The 17,500-nt window shown below is 38.7% G+C and overlaps 10 non-coding genes across 10 annotated transcripts in view; all 10 read right to left on the reverse strand.

Moving 5' to 3' along the window:
- The window catches only part of TRNAK-CUU (transfer RNA lysine (anticodon CUU)), a 73-nt gene extending 27 nt beyond the window's left edge, over positions 1–46 (reverse strand). The window contains exon 1 of the tRNA in view: positions 1–46. This exon is cut by the window's left edge and continues 27 nt beyond it. This is a non-coding gene — a tRNA (tRNA-Lys).
- A 1,700-nt stretch (positions 47–1,746) lies between these two features.
- Positions 1,747–1,819, reverse strand: TRNAK-CUU (transfer RNA lysine (anticodon CUU)). Its single transcript has one exon. It is a non-coding gene; the product is annotated as a tRNA-Lys (tRNA).
- A 1,021-nt stretch (positions 1,820–2,840) lies between these two features.
- On the reverse strand, positions 2,841–2,913 carry TRNAK-CUU (transfer RNA lysine (anticodon CUU)). The gene has a single exon. It is a non-coding gene; the product is annotated as a tRNA-Lys (tRNA).
- A 1,433-nt stretch (positions 2,914–4,346) lies between these two features.
- On the reverse strand, positions 4,347–4,419 carry TRNAK-CUU (transfer RNA lysine (anticodon CUU)). The gene has a single exon. It is a non-coding gene; the product is annotated as a tRNA-Lys (tRNA).
- Positions 4,420–4,521: 102 nt separating this feature from the next.
- On the reverse strand, positions 4,522–4,594 carry TRNAK-CUU (transfer RNA lysine (anticodon CUU)). Its single transcript has one exon. It is a non-coding gene; the product is annotated as a tRNA-Lys (tRNA).
- A 1,616-nt stretch (positions 4,595–6,210) lies between these two features.
- TRNAK-CUU (transfer RNA lysine (anticodon CUU)) lies at positions 6,211–6,283 on the reverse strand. The gene has a single exon. It is a non-coding gene; the product is annotated as a tRNA-Lys (tRNA).
- A 1,607-nt stretch (positions 6,284–7,890) lies between these two features.
- TRNAK-CUU (transfer RNA lysine (anticodon CUU)) lies at positions 7,891–7,963 on the reverse strand. Its single transcript has one exon. It is a non-coding gene; the product is annotated as a tRNA-Lys (tRNA).
- A 928-nt stretch (positions 7,964–8,891) lies between these two features.
- TRNAK-CUU (transfer RNA lysine (anticodon CUU)) lies at positions 8,892–8,964 on the reverse strand. The gene has a single exon. It is a non-coding gene; the product is annotated as a tRNA-Lys (tRNA).
- A 2,609-nt stretch (positions 8,965–11,573) lies between these two features.
- TRNAK-CUU (transfer RNA lysine (anticodon CUU)) lies at positions 11,574–11,646 on the reverse strand. The gene has a single exon. It is a non-coding gene; the product is annotated as a tRNA-Lys (tRNA).
- Positions 11,647–12,574: 928 nt separating this feature from the next.
- On the reverse strand, positions 12,575–12,647 carry TRNAK-CUU (transfer RNA lysine (anticodon CUU)). The gene has a single exon. It is a non-coding gene; the product is annotated as a tRNA-Lys (tRNA).
- Between the last annotated feature and the right edge of the window lie 4,853 nt (positions 12,648–17,500).

Consider the following 17,500-nt stretch of genomic DNA (forward strand, 5'->3'; position numbering starts at 1 on the left):
CCCTGAGATTAAGAGTCTCATGCTCTACCGACTGAGCTAGCCGGGCTCCTTTGGATGCCTGTAGTTTTCTTCCCTATCCCTGCACTGCCGCTTTCCACAGATAGGATGCTGTGTAATCATAGGCTCTGGTGGAGTTTGGAAAGAAAATACACATCAGCCAGAGGCAGAAATAGTCTAAGAAAGTATCAAACACAATTACCAGTCAATATCAGAACGCATTGAAGAATATCAGGAAATAGCCGATTAAACCTGTGTGGAAAAAAGTCTTATTTGTGTTTTCTCCACTTTATTTTATAGTAAGATGATACATACTTTTTCTTTTACAGTGAATACATTAAGGTGTGGTATTGCCCCATTACACATCATCCAGACATGCATTCATATATTGCATGTTAACAATGAAAATATTGCAAATATTGTAAAGAGACTTTCAATTTCTATTTTTTTGGTCAAAAAGCACTACAATTTTAGTTGTTTTCGCCCAACGTGGGGCTCGAACCCATGACCCTGTGATTAAGAGTCTCATGCTCTACCGACTGAGCTAGCCGGGCTCTTTTGGATGTCTATAGTTTTCTTCCCTATCCCTGCACTGCCGTTTTCCACAGATAGGATGTATTTTTTTGGTCAAAAAGCACTACAATTTTATTGTTTTCGCCCAACGTGGGGCTCGAACCCACGACCCTGAGATTAAGAGTCTCATGCTCTACCTACTGAGCTAGCCGGGCTCCTTTGGATGCTTATAGTTTTCTTCCCTATCCCTGCACTGCCGTTTTCCACAGATAGGATGCTGTGTAATCATAGGCTCTGGTGGAGTTTGGAAAGAAAATACACATCAGCCAGAGGCAGAAATAGTCTAAGAAAGTATCAAACACAATTACCAGTCAATATCAGAACGCATTGAAGAATATCAGGAAATAGCCGATTAAACCTGTGTGGAAAAAAGTCTTATTTGTGTTTTCTCCACTTTATTTTATAGTAAGATGATATATACTTTTTCTTTTACAGTGAATACATTAAGGTGTGGTATTGCCCCATTACACATCATCCAGACATGCATTCATATATTGCATGTTAACAATCAAAATATTGCAAAGAGACTTTCAATTTCTATTTTTTTGGTCAAAAAGCACTACAATTTTAGTTGTTTTCGCCCAACGTGGGGCTCGAACCCATGACTCTGAGATTAAGAGTCTCATGCTCTACCGACTGAGCTAGCCGGGCACCTTTGGATGCCTATAGTTTTCTTCCCTATCCCTGCACTGCCGCTTTCCACAGATAGGATGCTGTGTAATCATAGGCTCTGGTGGAGTTTGGAAAGAAAATACACATCAGCCAGAGGCAGAAATAGTCTAAGAAAGTATCAAACACAATTACCAGTCAATATCAGAACGCATTGAAGAATATCAGGAAACAGCCGATTAAACCTGTGTGGAAAAAAGTCTTATTTGTGTTTTCTCCACTTTATTTTATAGTAAGATGATACATACTTTTTCTTTTACAGTGAATACATTAAGGTGTGGTATTGCCCCATTACACATCATCCAGACATGCATTCATATATTGCATGTTAACATTCAAAATATTGCAAATATTGTAAAGAGACTTTCAATTTCTATTTTGTTGGTCAAAAAGCACTAAAATTTTAGTTGTTTTCGCCCAACGTTTTGTTCCCTATCCCTGCACTGCCGCTTTCCACAGATAGGATGTATTTTTTTGGTCAAAAAGCACTACAATTTTAGTTGTTTTCGCCCAACGTGGGGCTCGAACCCACGACCCTGAGATTAAGAGTCTCATGCTCTACCGACTGAGCTAGCCGGGCTCCTTTGGATGCCTATAGTTTTCTTCCCTATCCCTGCACTGCCGTTTTCCACAGATAGGATGCTGTGTAATCATAGGCTCTGGTGGAGTTTGGAAAGAAAATACACATCAGCCAGAGGCAGAAATAGTCTAAGAAAGTATCAAACACAATTACCAGTCAATATCAGAACGCATTGAAGAATATCAGGAAATAGCCGATTAAACCTGTGTGGAAAAAAGTCTTATTTGTGATTTCTCCACTTTATTTTATAGTAAGATGATACATACTTTTTCTTTTACAGTGAATACATTAAGGTGTGGTATTGCCCCATTACACATCATCCAGACATGCATTCATATATTGCATGTTAACAATCAAAATATTGCAAAGAGACTTTCAATTTCTATTTTTTTGGTCAAAAAGCACTACAATTTTAGTTGTTTTCGCCCAACGTGGGGCTCGAACCCATGACTCTGAGATTAAGAGTCTCATGCTCTACCGACTGAGCTAGCCGGGCACCTTTGGATGCCTATAGTTTTCTTCCCTATCCCTGCACTGCCGCTTTCCACAGATAGGATGCTGTGTAATCATAGGCTCTGGTGGAGTTTGGAAAGAAAATACACATCAGCCAGAGGCAGAAATAGTCTAAGAAAGTATCAAACACAATTACCAGTCAATATCAGAACGCATTGAAGAATATCAGGAAACAGCCGATTAAACCTGTGTGGAAAAAAGTCTTATTTGTGTTTTCTCCACTTTATTTTATAGTAAGATGATACATACTTTTTCTTTTACAGTGAATACATTAAGGTGTGGTATTGCCCCATTACACATCATCCAGACATGCATTCATATATTGCATGTTAACATTCAAAATATTGCAAATATTGTAAAGAGACTTTCAATTTCTATTTTGTTGGTCAAAAAGCACTAAAATTTTAGTTGTTTTCGCCCAACGTTTTGTTCCCTATCCCTGCACTGCCGCTTTCCACAGATAGGATGTATTTTTTTGGTCAAAAAGCACTACAATTTTAGTTGTTTTCGCCCAACGTGGGGCTCGAACCCACGACCCTGAGATTAAGAGTCTCATGCTCTACCGACTGAGCTAGCCGGGCTCCTTTGGATGCCTATAGTTTTCTTCCCTATCCCTGCACTGCCGTTTTCCACAGATAGGATGCTGTGTAATCATAGGCTCTGGTGGAGTTTGGAAAGAAAATACACATCAGCCAGAGGCAGAAATAGTCTAAGAAAGTATCAAACACAATTACCAGTCAATATCAGAACGCATTGAAGAATATCAGGAAATAGCCGATTAAACCTGTGTGGAAAAAAGTCTTATTTGTGATTTCTCCACTTTATTTTATAGTAAGATGATACATACTTTTTCTTTTACAGTGAATACATTAAGGTGTGGTATTGCCCCATTACACATCATCCAGACATGCATTCATATATTGCATGTTAACAATCAAAATATTGCAAATATTGTAAAGAGACTTTCAATTTCTATTTTTTTGGTCAAAAAGCACTAAAATTTTAGTTGTTTTCGCCCAACGTGGGGCTCGAACCCACGACCCTGAGATTAAGAGTCTCATGCTCTACCGAATGAGCTAGCCGGGCTCCTTTGGATGCCTATAGTTTTCTTCCCTATCCCTGCACTGCCGCTTTCCACAGATAGGATGCTGTGTAATCATAGGCTCTGGTGGAGTTTGGAAAGAAAATACACATCAGCCAGAGGCAGAAATAGTCTAAGAAAGAATCAAACACAATTACCAGTCAATATCAGAACGCATTAAAGAATATCAGGAAATAGCCGATTAAACCTGTGTGGAAAAAAGTCTTATTTGTGTTTTCTCCACTTTATTTTATAGTAAGATGATACATACTTTTTCTTTTACAGTGAATACATTAAGGTGTGGTATTGCCCCATTACACATCATCCAGACATGCATTCATATATTGCATGTTAACAATGAAAATATTGCAAAGAGACTTTCAATTTCTATTTTTTTGGTCAAAAAGCACTACAATTTAAGTTGTTTTCCCCCAACGTGGGGATCGTACCCACGACCCTGAGATTAAGAGTCTCATGCTCTACCGACTGAGCTAGCCAGGCACCTTTGGATGCCTATAGTTTTCTTCCCTATCCCTGCACTGCCGCTTTCCACAGATAGGATGCTGTGTAATCATAGGCTCTGGTGGAGTTTGGAAAGAAAATACACATCAGCCAGTGGCAGAAATAGTCTAAGAAAGTATCAAACGCAATTACCATTCAATATCAGAACGCATTGAAGAATATCAGGAAATAGCCGATTAAACCTGTGTGGAAAAAAGTCTTATTTGTGTTTTCTCCACTTTATTTTATAGTAAGATGATACATACTTTTTCTTTTACAGTGAATACATTAAGGTGTGGTATTGCCCCATTACACATCATCCAGACATGCATTCATATATTGCATGTTAACAATGAAAATATTGCAAATATTGTAAAGAGACTTTCAATTTCTATTTTTTTGGTCAAAAAGCACTAACATTTTAGTTGTTTTCGCCCAACGTGGGGCTCGAACCCACGACCCTGAGATTAAGAGTCTCATGCTCTACCGACTGAGCTAGCCGGGCTCCTTTGGATGCCTATAGTTTTCTTCCCTATCCCTGCACTACCGTTTTCCACAGATAGGATGTATTTTTTTGGTCAAAAAGCACTACAATTTTAGTTGTTTTTGCCCAACGTGGGGCTCGAACCCACGACCCTGAGATTAAGAGTCTCATGCTCTACCGACTGAGCTAGCCGGGCTCCTTTGGATGCCTATAGTTTTCCTCCCTATCCCTGCACTGCCGTTTTCCACAGATAGGATGCTGTGTAATCATAGGCTCTGGTGGAGTTTGGAAAGAAAATACACATCAGCCAGAGGCAGAAATAGTCTAAGAAAGTATCAAACACAATTACCAGTCAATATCAGAACGCATTGAAGAATATCAGGAAATAGCCGATTAAACCTGTGTGGAAAAAAGTCTTATTTGTGTTTTCTCCACTTTATTTTATAGTAAGATGATACATACTTTTTCTTTTACAGTGAATACATTAAGGTGTGGTATTGCCCCATTACACATCATCCAGACATGCATTCATATATTGCATGTTAACAATCAAAATATTGCAAATATTGTAAAGAGACTTTCAATTTCTATTTTTTTGGTCAAAAAGCATTAAAATTTTAGTTGTTTTCGCCCAACGTGAGGCTCGCACCCATGACCCTGAGATTAAGAGTCTCATGCTCTACCGACTGAGCTAGCCGGGCTCCTTTGGATGCCTATAGTTTTCTTCCCTATCCCTGCACTGCCGTTTTCCACAGATAGGATGCTGTGTAATCATAGGCTCTGGTGGAGTTTGGAAAGAAAATACACATCAGCCAGAGGCAGAAATAGTCTAAGAAAGTATCAAACACAATTACCAGTCAATATCAGAACGCATTGAAGAATATCAGGAAATAGCCGATTAAACCTGTGTGGAAAAAAGTCTTATTTGTGTTTTCTCCACTTTATTTTATAGTAAGATGATACGTACGTTTTCTTTTACAGTGAATACATTAAGGTGTGGCATTGCCCCATTACACATCATCCAGACATGCATTCATATATTGCATGTTAACAATCAAAATATTCCAAATATTGTAAAGAGACTTTCAATTTATATTTTTTTGGTCAAAAAGCACTAAAATTTTAGTTGTTTTCGCCCAACGTGGGGTTCGCACCCACGACCCTGAAATTAAGAGTCTCATGCTCTACCGACTGAGCTAGCCGGGCTCCTTTGGATGCCTATAGTTTTCTTCCCTATCCCTGCACTGCCGCTTTCCACAGATAGGATGCTGTGTAATCATAGGCTCTGGTGGAGTTTGGAAAGAAAATACACATCAGCCAGAGGCAGAAATAGTCTAAGAAAGTATCAAACACAATTACCATTCAATATCAGAACGCATTGAAGAATATCAGGAAATAGCCGATTAAACCTGTGTGGAAAAAAGTCTTATTTGTGTTTTCTCCACTTTATTTTATAGTAAGATGATGCATACTTTTTCTTTTACAGTGAATACATTAAGGTATGGTATTGCCCCATTACACATCATCCAGACATGCATTCATATATTGCATGTTAACAATCAAAATATTGCAAATATTGTAAAGAGACTTTCAATTTATATTTTTTTGGTCAAAAAGCACTAAAATTTTAGTTGTTTTTGCCCAACGTGGGGTTCGCACCCACGACGCTGAGATTAAGAGTCTCATGCTCTACCGACTGAGCTAGCCGGGCTCTTTTGGATGTCTATAGTTTTCTTCCCTATCCCTGCACTGCCGTTTTCCACAGATAGGATGTATTTTTTTGGTCAAAAAGCACTACAATTTTATTGTTTTCGCCCAACGTGGGGCTCGAACCCACGACCCTGAGATTAAGAGTCTCATGCTCTACCGACTGAGCTAGCCGGGCTCCTTTGGATGCTTATAGTTTTCTTCCCTATCCCTGCACTGCCGTTTTCCACAGATAGGATGCTGTGTAATCATAGGCTCTGGTGGAGTTTGGAAAGAAAATACACATCAGCCAGAGGCAGAAATAGTCTAAGAAAGTATCAAACACAATTACCAGTCAATATCAGAACGCATCGAAGAATATCAGGAAATAGCCGATTAAACCTGTGTGGAAAAAAGTCTTATTTGTGTTTTCTCCACTTTATTTTATAGTAAGATGATACATACTTTTTCTTTTACAGTGAATACATTAAGGTGTGGTATTGCCCCATTACACATCATCCAGACATGCATTCATATATTGCATGTTAACAATGAAAATATTGCAAAGAGACTTTCAATTTCTATTTTTTTGGTCAAAAAGCACTACAATTTTAGTTGTTTTCACCCAACGTGGGGCTCGAACCCACGACCCTGAGATTAAGAGTCTCATGCTCTACCGACTGAGCTAGCCGGGCACCTTTGGATGCCTATAGTTTTCTTCCCTATCCCTGCACTGCCGCTTTCCACAGATAGGATGCTGTGTAATCATAGGCTCTGGTGGAGTTTGGAAAGAAAATACACATCAGCCAGAGGCAGAAATAGTCTAAGAAAGTATCAAACACAATTACCAGTCAATATCAGAACGCATTGAAGAATATCAGGAAATAGCCGATTAAACCTGTGTGGAAAAAAGTCTTATTTGTGTTTTCTCCACTTTATTTTATAGTAAGATGATACGTACGTTTTCTTTTACAGTGAATACATTAAGGTGTGGCATTGCCCCATTACACATCATCCAGACATGCATTCATATATTGCATGTTAACAATCAAAATATTCCAAATATTGTAAAGAGACTTTCAATTTATATTTTTTTGGTCAAAAAGCACTAAAATTTTAGTTGTTTTCGCCCAACGTGGGGTTCGCACCCACGACCCTGAAATTAAGAGTCTCATGCTCTACCGACTGAGCTAGCCGGGCTCCTTTGGATGCCTATAGTTTTCTTCCCTATCCCTGCACTGCCGCTTTCCACAGATAGGATGCTGTGTAATCATAGGCTCTGGTGGAGTTTGGAAAGAAAATACACATCAGCCAGAGGCAGAAATAGTCTAAGAAAGTATCAAACACAATTACCATTCAATATCAGAACGCATTGAAGAATATCAGGAAATAGCCGATTAAACCTGTGTGGAAAAAAGTCTTATTTGTGTTTTCTCCACTTTATTTTATAGTAAGATGATGCATACTTTTTCTTTTACAGTGAATACATTAAGGTATGGTATTGCCCCATTACACATCATCCAGACATGCATTCATATATTGCATGTTAACAATCAAAATATTGCAAATATTGTAAAGAGACTTTCAATTTATATTTTTTTGGTCAAAAAGCACTAAAATTTTAGTTGTTTTTGCCCAACGTGGGGTTCGCACCCACGACGCTGAGATTAAGAGTCTCATGCTCTACCGACTGAGCTAGCCGGGCTCTTTTGGATGTCTATAGTTTTCTTCCCTATCCCTGCACTGCCGTTTTCCACAGATAGGATGTATTTTTTTGGTCAAAAAGCACTACAATTTTATTGTTTTCGCCCAACGTGGGGCTCGAACCCACGACCCTGAGATTAAGAGTCTCATGCTCTACCGACTGAGCTAGCCGGGCTCCTTTGGATGCTTATAGTTTTCTTCCCTATCCCTGCACTGCCGTTTTCCACAGATAGGATGCTGTGTAATCATAGGCTCTGGTGGAGTTTGGAAAGAAAATACACATCAGCCAGAGGCAGAAATAGTCTAAGAAAGTATCAAACACAATTACCAGTCAATATCAGAACGCATCGAAGAATATCAGGAAATAGCCGATTAAACCTGTGTGGAAAAAAGTCTTATTTGTGTTTTCTCCACTTTATTTTATAGTAAGATGATACATACTTTTTCTTTTACAGTGAATACATTAAGGTGTGGTATTGCCCCATTACACATCATCCAGACATGCATTCATATATTGCATGTTAACAATGAAAATATTGCAAAGAGACTTTCAATTTCTATTTTTTTGGTCAAAAAGCACTACAATTTTAGTTGTTTTCACCCAACGTGGGGCTCGAACCCACGACCCTGAGATTAAGAGTCTCATGCTCTACCGACTGAGCTAGCCGGGCACCTTTGGATGCCTATAGTTTTCTTCCCTATCCCTGCACTGCCGCTTTCCACAGATAGGATGCTGTGTAATCATAGGCTCTGGTGGAGTTTGGAAAGAAAATACACATCAGCCAGAGGCAGAAATAGTCTAAGAAAGTATCAAACACAATTACCAGTCAATATCAGAACGCATTGAAGAATATCAGGAAATAGCCGATTAAACCTGTGTGGAAAAAAGTCTTATTTGTGTTTTCTCCACTTTATTTTATAGTAAGATGATACATACTTTTTCTTTTACAGTGAATACATTAAGGTGTGGTATTGCCCCATTACACATCATCCAGACATGCATTCATATATTGCATGTTAACAATCAAAATACTGCAAATATTGTAAAGAGACTTTCAATTTCTATTTTGTTGGTCAAAAAGCACTAAAATTTTAGTTTTTTTCGCCCAACGTGGGGCTCGAACCCACGACCCTGAGATTAAGAGTCTCATGCTCTACCGACTGAGCTAGCCGGGCTCCTTTGGATGCCTATAGTTTCCTTCCCTATCCCTGCACTGCCGTTTTCCACAGATAGGATGTATTTTTTTGGTCAAAAAGCACTACAATTTTAGTTGTTTTTGCCCAACATGGGGCTCGAACCCACGACCCTGAGATTAAGAGTCTCATGCTCTACCGACTGAGCTAGCCGGGCTCCTTTGGATGCCTATAGTTTTCTTCCCAATCCCTGAACTGCCGTTTTCCACAGATAGGATGCTGTGTAATCATAGGCTCTGGTGGAGTTTGGAAAGAAAATACACATCAGCCAGAGGCAGAAATAGTCTAAGAAAGTATCAAACACAATTACCAGTCAATATCAGAACGCATTGAAGAATATCAGGAAATAGCCGATTAAACCTGTGTGGAAAAAAGTCTTATTTGTGTTTTCTCCACTTTATTTTATAGTAAGATGATACATACTTTTTCTTTTACAGTGAATACATTAAGGTGTGGTATTGCCCCATTACACATCATCCAGACATGCATTCATATATTGCATGTTAACAATCAAAATATTGCAAATATTGTAAAGAGACTTTCAATTTCTATTTTTTTGGTCATAAAGCATTAAAATTTTAGTTGTTTTCGCCCAACGTGGGGCTCGCACCCATGACCCTGAGATTAAGAGTCTCATGCTCTACCGACTGAGCTAGCCGGGCTCCTTTGGATGCCTATAGTTTTCTTCCCTATCCCTGCACTGCCGTTTTCCACAGATAGGATGCTGTGTAATCATAGGCTCTGGTGGAGTTTGGAAAGAAAATACACATCAGCCAGAGGCAGAAATAGTCTAAGAAAGTATCAAAAACAATTACCAGTCAATATCAGAACGCATTGAAGAATATCAGGAAATAGCCGATTAAACCTGTGTGGAAAAAAGTCTTATTTGTGTTTTCTCCACTTTATTTTATAGTAAGATGATACATACGTTTTCTTTTACAGTGAATACATTAAGGTGTGGTATTGCCCCATTACACATCATCCAGACATGCATTCATATATTGCATGTTAACAATCAAAATATTGCAAATATTGTAAAGAGACTTTCAATTTATATTTTTTTGGTCAAAAAGCACTAAAATTTTAGTTGTTTTCGCCCAACGTGGGGTTCGCACCCACGACCCTGAAATTAAGAGTCTCATGCTCTACCGACTGAGCTAGCCGGGCTCCTTTGGATGCCTATAGTTTTCTTCCCTATCCCTGCACTGCCGCTTTCCACAGATAGGATGCTGTGTAATCATAGGCTCTGGTGGAGTTTGGAAAGAAAATACACATCAGCCAGAGGCAGAAATAGTCTAAGAAAGTATCAAACACAATTACCAGTCAATATCAGAACGCATTGAAGAATATCAGGAAATAGCCGATTAAACCTGTGTGGAAAAAAGTCTTATTTGTGTTTTCTCCACTTTATTTTATAGTAAGATGATGCATACTTTTTCTTTTACAGTGAATACATTAAGGTATGGTATTGCCCCATTACACATCATCCAGACATGCATTCATATATTGCATGTTAACAATCAAAATATTGCAAATATTGTAAAGAGACTTTCAATTTATATTTTTTTGGTCAAAAAGCACTAAAATTTTAGTTGTTTTCGCCCAACGTGGGGTTCGCACCCACGACGCTGAGAATAAGAGTCTCATGCTCTACCGACTGAGCTAGCCGGGCTACTTTGGATGCCTATAGTTTTCTTCCCTATCCTTGCACTGCCGCTTTCCACAGATAGGATGCTGTGTAATCATAGGCTCTGGTGGAGTTTGGAAAGAAAATACACATCAGCCAGAGGCAGAAATAGTCTAAGAAAGTATCAAACACAATTACCAGTCAATATCAGAACGCATTGAAGAATATCAGGAAATAGCCGATTAAACCTGTGTGGAAAAAAGTCTTATTTGTGTTTTCTCCACTTTATTTTATAGTAAGATGATGCATACTTTTTCTTTTACAGTGAATACATTAAGGTATGGTATTGCCCCATTACACATCATCCAGACATGCATTCATATATTGCATGTTAACAATGAAAATATTGCAAAGAGACTTTCAATTTCTATTTTTTTGGTCAAAAAGCACTAAAATTTTAGTTGTTTTCGCCCAACGTGGGGTTCGCACCCACGACGCTGAGAATAAGAGTCTCATGCTCTACCGACTGAGCTAGCCGGGCTACTTTGGATGCCTATAGTTTTCTTCCCTATCCTTGCACTGCCGCTTTCCACAGATAGGATGCTGTGTAATCATAGGCTCTGGTGGAGTTTGGAAAGAAAATACACATCAGCCAGAGGCAGAAATAGTCTAAGAAAGTATCAAACACAATTACCAGTCAATATCAGAACGCATTGAAGAATATCAGGAAATAGCCGATTAAACCTGTGTGGAAAAAAGTCTTATTTGTGTTTTCTCCACTTTATTTTATAGTAAGATGATGCATACTTTTTCTTTTACAGTGAATACATTAAGGTATGGTATTGCCCCATTACACATCATCCAGACATGCATTCATATATTGCATGTTAACAATGAAAATATTGCAAAGAGACTTTCAATTTCTATTTTTTTGGTCAAAAAGCACTAAAATTTTAGTTGTTTTCGCCCAACGTGGGGCTCGAACCCACGACCCTGAGATTAAGAGTCTCATGCTCTACCGACTGAGCTAGCCGGGCTCCTATGGATGCCTATAGTTTTCTTCCCTATCCCTGCACTGCCGCTTTCCACAGATAGGATGCTGTGTAATCATAGGCTCTGGTGGAGTTTGGAAAGAAAATACACATCAGCCAGAGGCAGAAATAGTCTAAGAAAGTATCAAACACAATTACCAGTCAATATCAGAACGCATTGAAGAATATCAGGAAATAGCCGATTAAACCTGTGTGGAAAAAAGTCTTATTTGTGTTTTCTCCACTTTATTTTATAGTAAGATGATACATACTTTTTCTTTTACAGTGAATACATTAAGGTGTGGTATTGCCCCATTACACATCATCCAGACATGCATTCATATATTGCATGTTAACAATGAAAATATTGCAAAGAGACTTTCAATTTCTATTTTTTTGGTCAAAAAGCACTAAAATTTTAGTTGTTTTCGCCCAACGTGGGGCTCGAACCCACGAACCTGAGATTAAGAGTCTCATGCTCTACCGACTGAGCTAGCCGGGCTCCTTTGGATGCCTATAGTTTTCTTCCCTATCCCTGCACTGCCGCTTTCCACAGATAGGATGCTGTGTAATCATAGGCTCTGGTGGAGTTTGGAAAGAAAATACACATCAGCCAGAGGCAGAAATAGTCTAAGAAAGTATCAAACACAATTACCAGTCAATATCAGAACGCATTGAAGAATATCAGGAAATAGCCGATTAAACCTGTGTGGAAAAAAGTCTTATTTGTGTTTTCTCCACTTTATTTTATAGTAAGATGATACATACTTTTTCTTTTACAGTGAATACATTAAGGTGTGGTATTGCCCCATTACACATCATCCAGACATGCATTCATATATTGCATGTTAACAATGAAAATATTGCAAATATTGTAAAGAGACTTTCAATTTCTATTTTTTTGGTCAAAAAGCACTAAAATTTTAGTTGTTTTCGCCCAACGTGGGGCTCGAACCCACGACCCTGAGATTAAGAGTCTCATGCTCTACCGACTGAGCTAGCCGGGCTCCTTTGGATGCCTATAGTTTTCTTCCCTATCCCTGCACTGCCGTTTTCCACAGATAGGATGCTGTGTAATCATAGGCTCTGGTGGAGTTTGGAAAGAAAATACACATCAGCCAGAGGCAGAAATAGTCTAAGAAAGTATCAAACACAATTACCAGTCAATATCAGAACGCATTGAAGAATATCAGGAAATAGCCGATTAAACATGTGTGGAAAAAAGTCTTATTTGTGTTTTCTCCACTTTATTTTATAGTAAGATGATACATACTTTTTCTTTTACAGTGAATACATTAAGGTGTGGTATTGCCCCATTACACATCATCCAGACATGCATTCATATATTGCATGTTAACAATGAAAATATTGCAAATATTGTAAAGAGACTTTCAATTTCTATTTTTTGGTCAAAAAGCACTAAAATTTTAGTTGTTTTTGCCCAACGTGGGGCTCACACCCACGACCCTGACATTAAGAGTCTCATGCTCTACCGACTGAGCTAGCCGGGCTCTTTTGGATGCCTATAGTTTTCTTCCCTATCCCTGCACTGCCGTTTTCCACAGATAGGATGTATTTTTTTGGTCAAAAAGTCCTACAATTTTAGTTGTTTTCGCCCAAAGTGGGGCTCGAACCCACAACCCTGAGATTAAGAGTCTCATGCTCTACCGACTGAGCTAGCCGGGCTCCTTTGGATACCTATAGTTTTCTTCCCTATCCCTGCACTGCCGTTTTCCACAGATAGGATGCTGTGTAATCATAGGCTCTGGTGGAGTTTGGAAAGAAAATACACATCAGCCAGAGGCAGAAATAGTCTAAGAAAGTATCAAACACAATTACCAGTCAATATCAGAACGCATTGAAGAATATCAGGAAATAGCCGATTAAACCTGTGTGGAAAAAAGTCTTATTTGTGTTTTCTCCACTTTATTTTATAGTAAGATGATACATACTTTTTCTTTTACAGTGAATACATTAAGGTGTGGTATTGCCCCATTACACATCATCCAGACATGCATTCATATATTGCATGTTAACAATCAAAATATTGCAAATATTGTAAAGAGACTTTCAATTTCTATTTTTTTGGTCAAAAAGCACTAAAATTTTAGTTGTTTTCGCCCAACGTGGGGTTCGCACCCACGACCCTGAGATTAAGAGTCTCTTGCTCTACCGACTGAGCTGGTCGGGCTCCTTTGGATGCCTATAGTTTTCTTCCCTATTCCTGCACTGCCGCTTTCCACAGATAGGATGTATTTTTTTGGTCAAAAAGCACTACAATTTTAGTTGTTTTCGCCCAATGTGGGGCTCGAACCCACGACCCTGAGATTAAGAGTCTCATGCTCTACCGACTGAGCTAGCCAGGCTCCTTTGGATGCCTATAGTTTTCTTCCCTATCCCTGCACTGCCGCTTTCCACAGATAGGATGCTGTGTAATCATAGGCTCTGGTGGAGTTTGGAAAGAAAATACACATCAGCCAGAGGCAGAAATAGTCTAAGAAAGTATCAAACACAATTACCAGTCAATATCAGAACGCATTGAAGAATATCAGGAAATAGCCGATTAAACATGTGTGGAAAAAAGTCTTATTTGTGTTTTCTCCACTTTATTTTATAGTAAGATGATACATACTTTTTTCTTTTACAGTGAATACATTAAGGTGTGGTATTGCCCCATTACACATCATCCAGACATGCATTCATATATTGTATGTTAACAATGAAAATATTGCAAATATTGTAAAGAGACTTTCAATTTCTATTTTTTTGGTCAAAAAGCACTAAAATTTTAGTTGTTTTCGCCCAACGTGGGGCTCGCACCCACGACTCTGAGATTAAGAGTCTCATGCTCTACCGACTGAGCTAGCCGGGCTCCTTTGGATGTCTATAGTTTTCTTCCCTATCCCTGCACTGCCGTTTTCCACAGATAGGATGTATTTTTTTGGTCAAAAAGTCCTACAATTTTAGTTGTTTTCGCCCAACGTGGGGCTCGAACCCACAACCCTGAGATTAAGAGTCTCATGCTCAAGCCGGGCTCCTTTGGATACCTATAGTTTTCTTCCCTATCCCTGCACTGCCGTTTTCCACAGATAGGATGCTGTGTAATCATAGGCTCTGGTGGAGTTTGGAAAGAAAATACACATCAGCCAGAGGCAGAAATAGTCTAAGAAAGTATCAAACACAATTACCAGTCAATATCAGAACGCATTGAAGAATATCAGGAAATAGCTGATTAAACCTGTGTGGAAAAAAGTCTTATTTGTGTTTTCTCCACTTTATTTTATAGTAAGATGATACATACTTTTTCTTTTACAGTGAATACATTAAGGTGTGGTATTGCCCCATTACACATCATCCAGACATGCATTCATATATTGCATGTTAACAATGAAAATATTGCAAATATTGTAAAGAGACTTTCAATTTCTATTTTTTTGGTCAAAAAGCACTAAAATTGTAGTTGTTTTCGCCCAACGTGGGGCTCGAACCCACGACCCTGAGATTAAGAGTCTCATGCTCTACCGACTGAGCTAACCGGGCTCCTTTGGATGCCTATAGTTTTCTTCCCTATCCCTGCACTGCCGCTTTCCACAGATAGGATGCTGTGTAATCATAGGCTCTGGTGGAGTTTGGAAAGAAAATACACATCAGCCAGAGGCAGAAATAGTCTAAGAAAGTATCAAACACAATTACCAGTCAATATCAGAACGCATTGAAGAATATCAGGAAATAGCCGATTAAACATGTGTGGAAAAAAGTCTTATTTGTGTTTTCTCCACTTTATTTTATAGTAAGATGATACATACTTTTTCTTTTACAGTGAATACATTAAGGTGTGGTATTGCCCCATTACACATCATCCAGAAATGCATTCATATATTGTATGTTAACAATGAAAATATTGCAAATATTGTAAAGAGACTTTCAATTTCTATTTTTTTGGTCAAAAAGAACTAAAATTTTAGTTGTTTTCGCCCAACGTGGGGCTCGCACCCACGACCCTGAGATTAAGAGTCTCATGCTCTACCGACTGAGCTAGCCGGGCTCCTTTGGATGCCTATAGTTTTCTTCCCTATCCCTGCACTGCCGTTTTCCACAGATAGGATGTATTTTTTTGGTCAAAAAGTCCTACAATTTTAGTTGTTTTCGCCCAACGTGGGGCTCGACCCCACAACCCTGAGATTAAGAGTCTCATGCTCTACCCACTGAGCTAGCCGGGCTCCTTTGGATACCTATAGTTTTCTTCCCTATCCCTGCACTGCCGTTTTCCACAGATAGGATGCTGTGTAATCATAGGCTCTGGTGGAGTTTGGAAAGAAAATACACATCAGCCAGAGGCAGAAATAGTCTAAGAAAGTATCAAACACAATTACCAGTCAATATCAGAACGCATTGAGGAATATCAGGAAATAGCTGATTAAACCTGTGTGGAAAAAAGTCTTATTTGTGTTTTCTCCACTTTATTTTATAGTAAGATGATACATACTTTTTCTTTTACAGTGAATACATTAAGGTGTGGTATTGCCCCATTACACATCATCCAGACATGCATTCATATATTGCATGTTAACAATCAAAATATTGCAAATATTGTAAAGAGAATTTCAATTTCTATTTTTTTGGTCAAAAAGCATTAAAATTTTAATTGTTTTCGCCCAACGTGGGGCTCGCACCCACGACCCTGAGATTAAGATTCTCATGCTCTACCGACTGAGCTAGCCGGGCTCCTTTGGATACCTATAGTTTTCTTCCCTATCCCTGCACTGCCGTATTCCACAGATAGGATGCTGTCTAATCATAGGCTCTGGTGGAGTTTGGAAAGAAAATACACATCAGCCAGAGGCAGAAATAGTCTAAGAAAGTATCAAACACAATTACCAGTCAATATCAGAACGCATTGAAGAATATCAGGAAATAGCTGATTAAACCTGTGTGGAAAAAAGTCTTATTTGTGTTTTCTCCACTTTATTTTATAGTAAGATGATACATACTTTTTCTTTTACAGTGAATACATTAAGGTGTGGTATTGCCCCATTACACATCATCCAGACATGCATTCATATATTGCATGTTAACAATCAAAATATTGCAAATATTGTAAAGAGACTTTCAATTTCTATTTTTTTGGTCAAAAAGCATTAAAATTTTAGTTGTTTTCGCCCAACGTGGGGCTCGCACCCACGACCCTGAGATTAAGAGTCTCATGCTCTACCGACTGAGCTAGCCGGGCTCCTTTGAATGCTTATAGTTTTCTTCCCTATCCCTGCACTGCCGTTTTCCACAGATAGGATGCTGTGTAATCATAGGCTCTGGTGGAGTTTGGAAAGAAAATACACATCAGCCAGAGGCAGAAATAGTCTAAGAAAGTATCAAACACAATTACCAGTCAATATCAGAACGCATTGAATAATATCAGGAAATAGCCGATTAAACCTGTGTGGAAAAAAGTCTTATTTGTGTTTTCTCCACTTTATTTTATAGTAAGATGATACATACTTTTTCTTTTAAAGTGAATACATTAAGGTGTGGTATTGCCCCATTACACATCATCCAGACATGCATTCATATATTGCATGTTAACAATGAAAATATTGCAAAGAGACTTTCAATTTCTATTTTTTTGGTCAAAAAGCACTAAAATTTTAGTTGTTTTCGCCCAACGTGGGGCTCGAACCCACGACCCTGAGATTAAGAGTCTCATGCTCTACCGACTAAGCTAGCCGGGCTCCTTTGGATGCCTATAGTTTACTTCCCTATCCCTGCACTGCCGCTTTCCACAGATAGGATGCTGTGTAATCATAGGCTCTGGTGGAGTTTGGAAAGAAAATACACATCAGCCAGCGGCAGAAATAGTCTAAGA

Source organism: Ambystoma mexicanum, chromosome 4q, assembly GCF_040938575.1.
Source record: "Ambystoma mexicanum isolate Mex_15411 chromosome 4q, UKY_AmexF1_1, whole genome shotgun sequence".
Taxonomy (NCBI): domain Eukaryota; kingdom Metazoa; phylum Chordata; class Amphibia; order Caudata; family Ambystomatidae; genus Ambystoma; species Ambystoma mexicanum.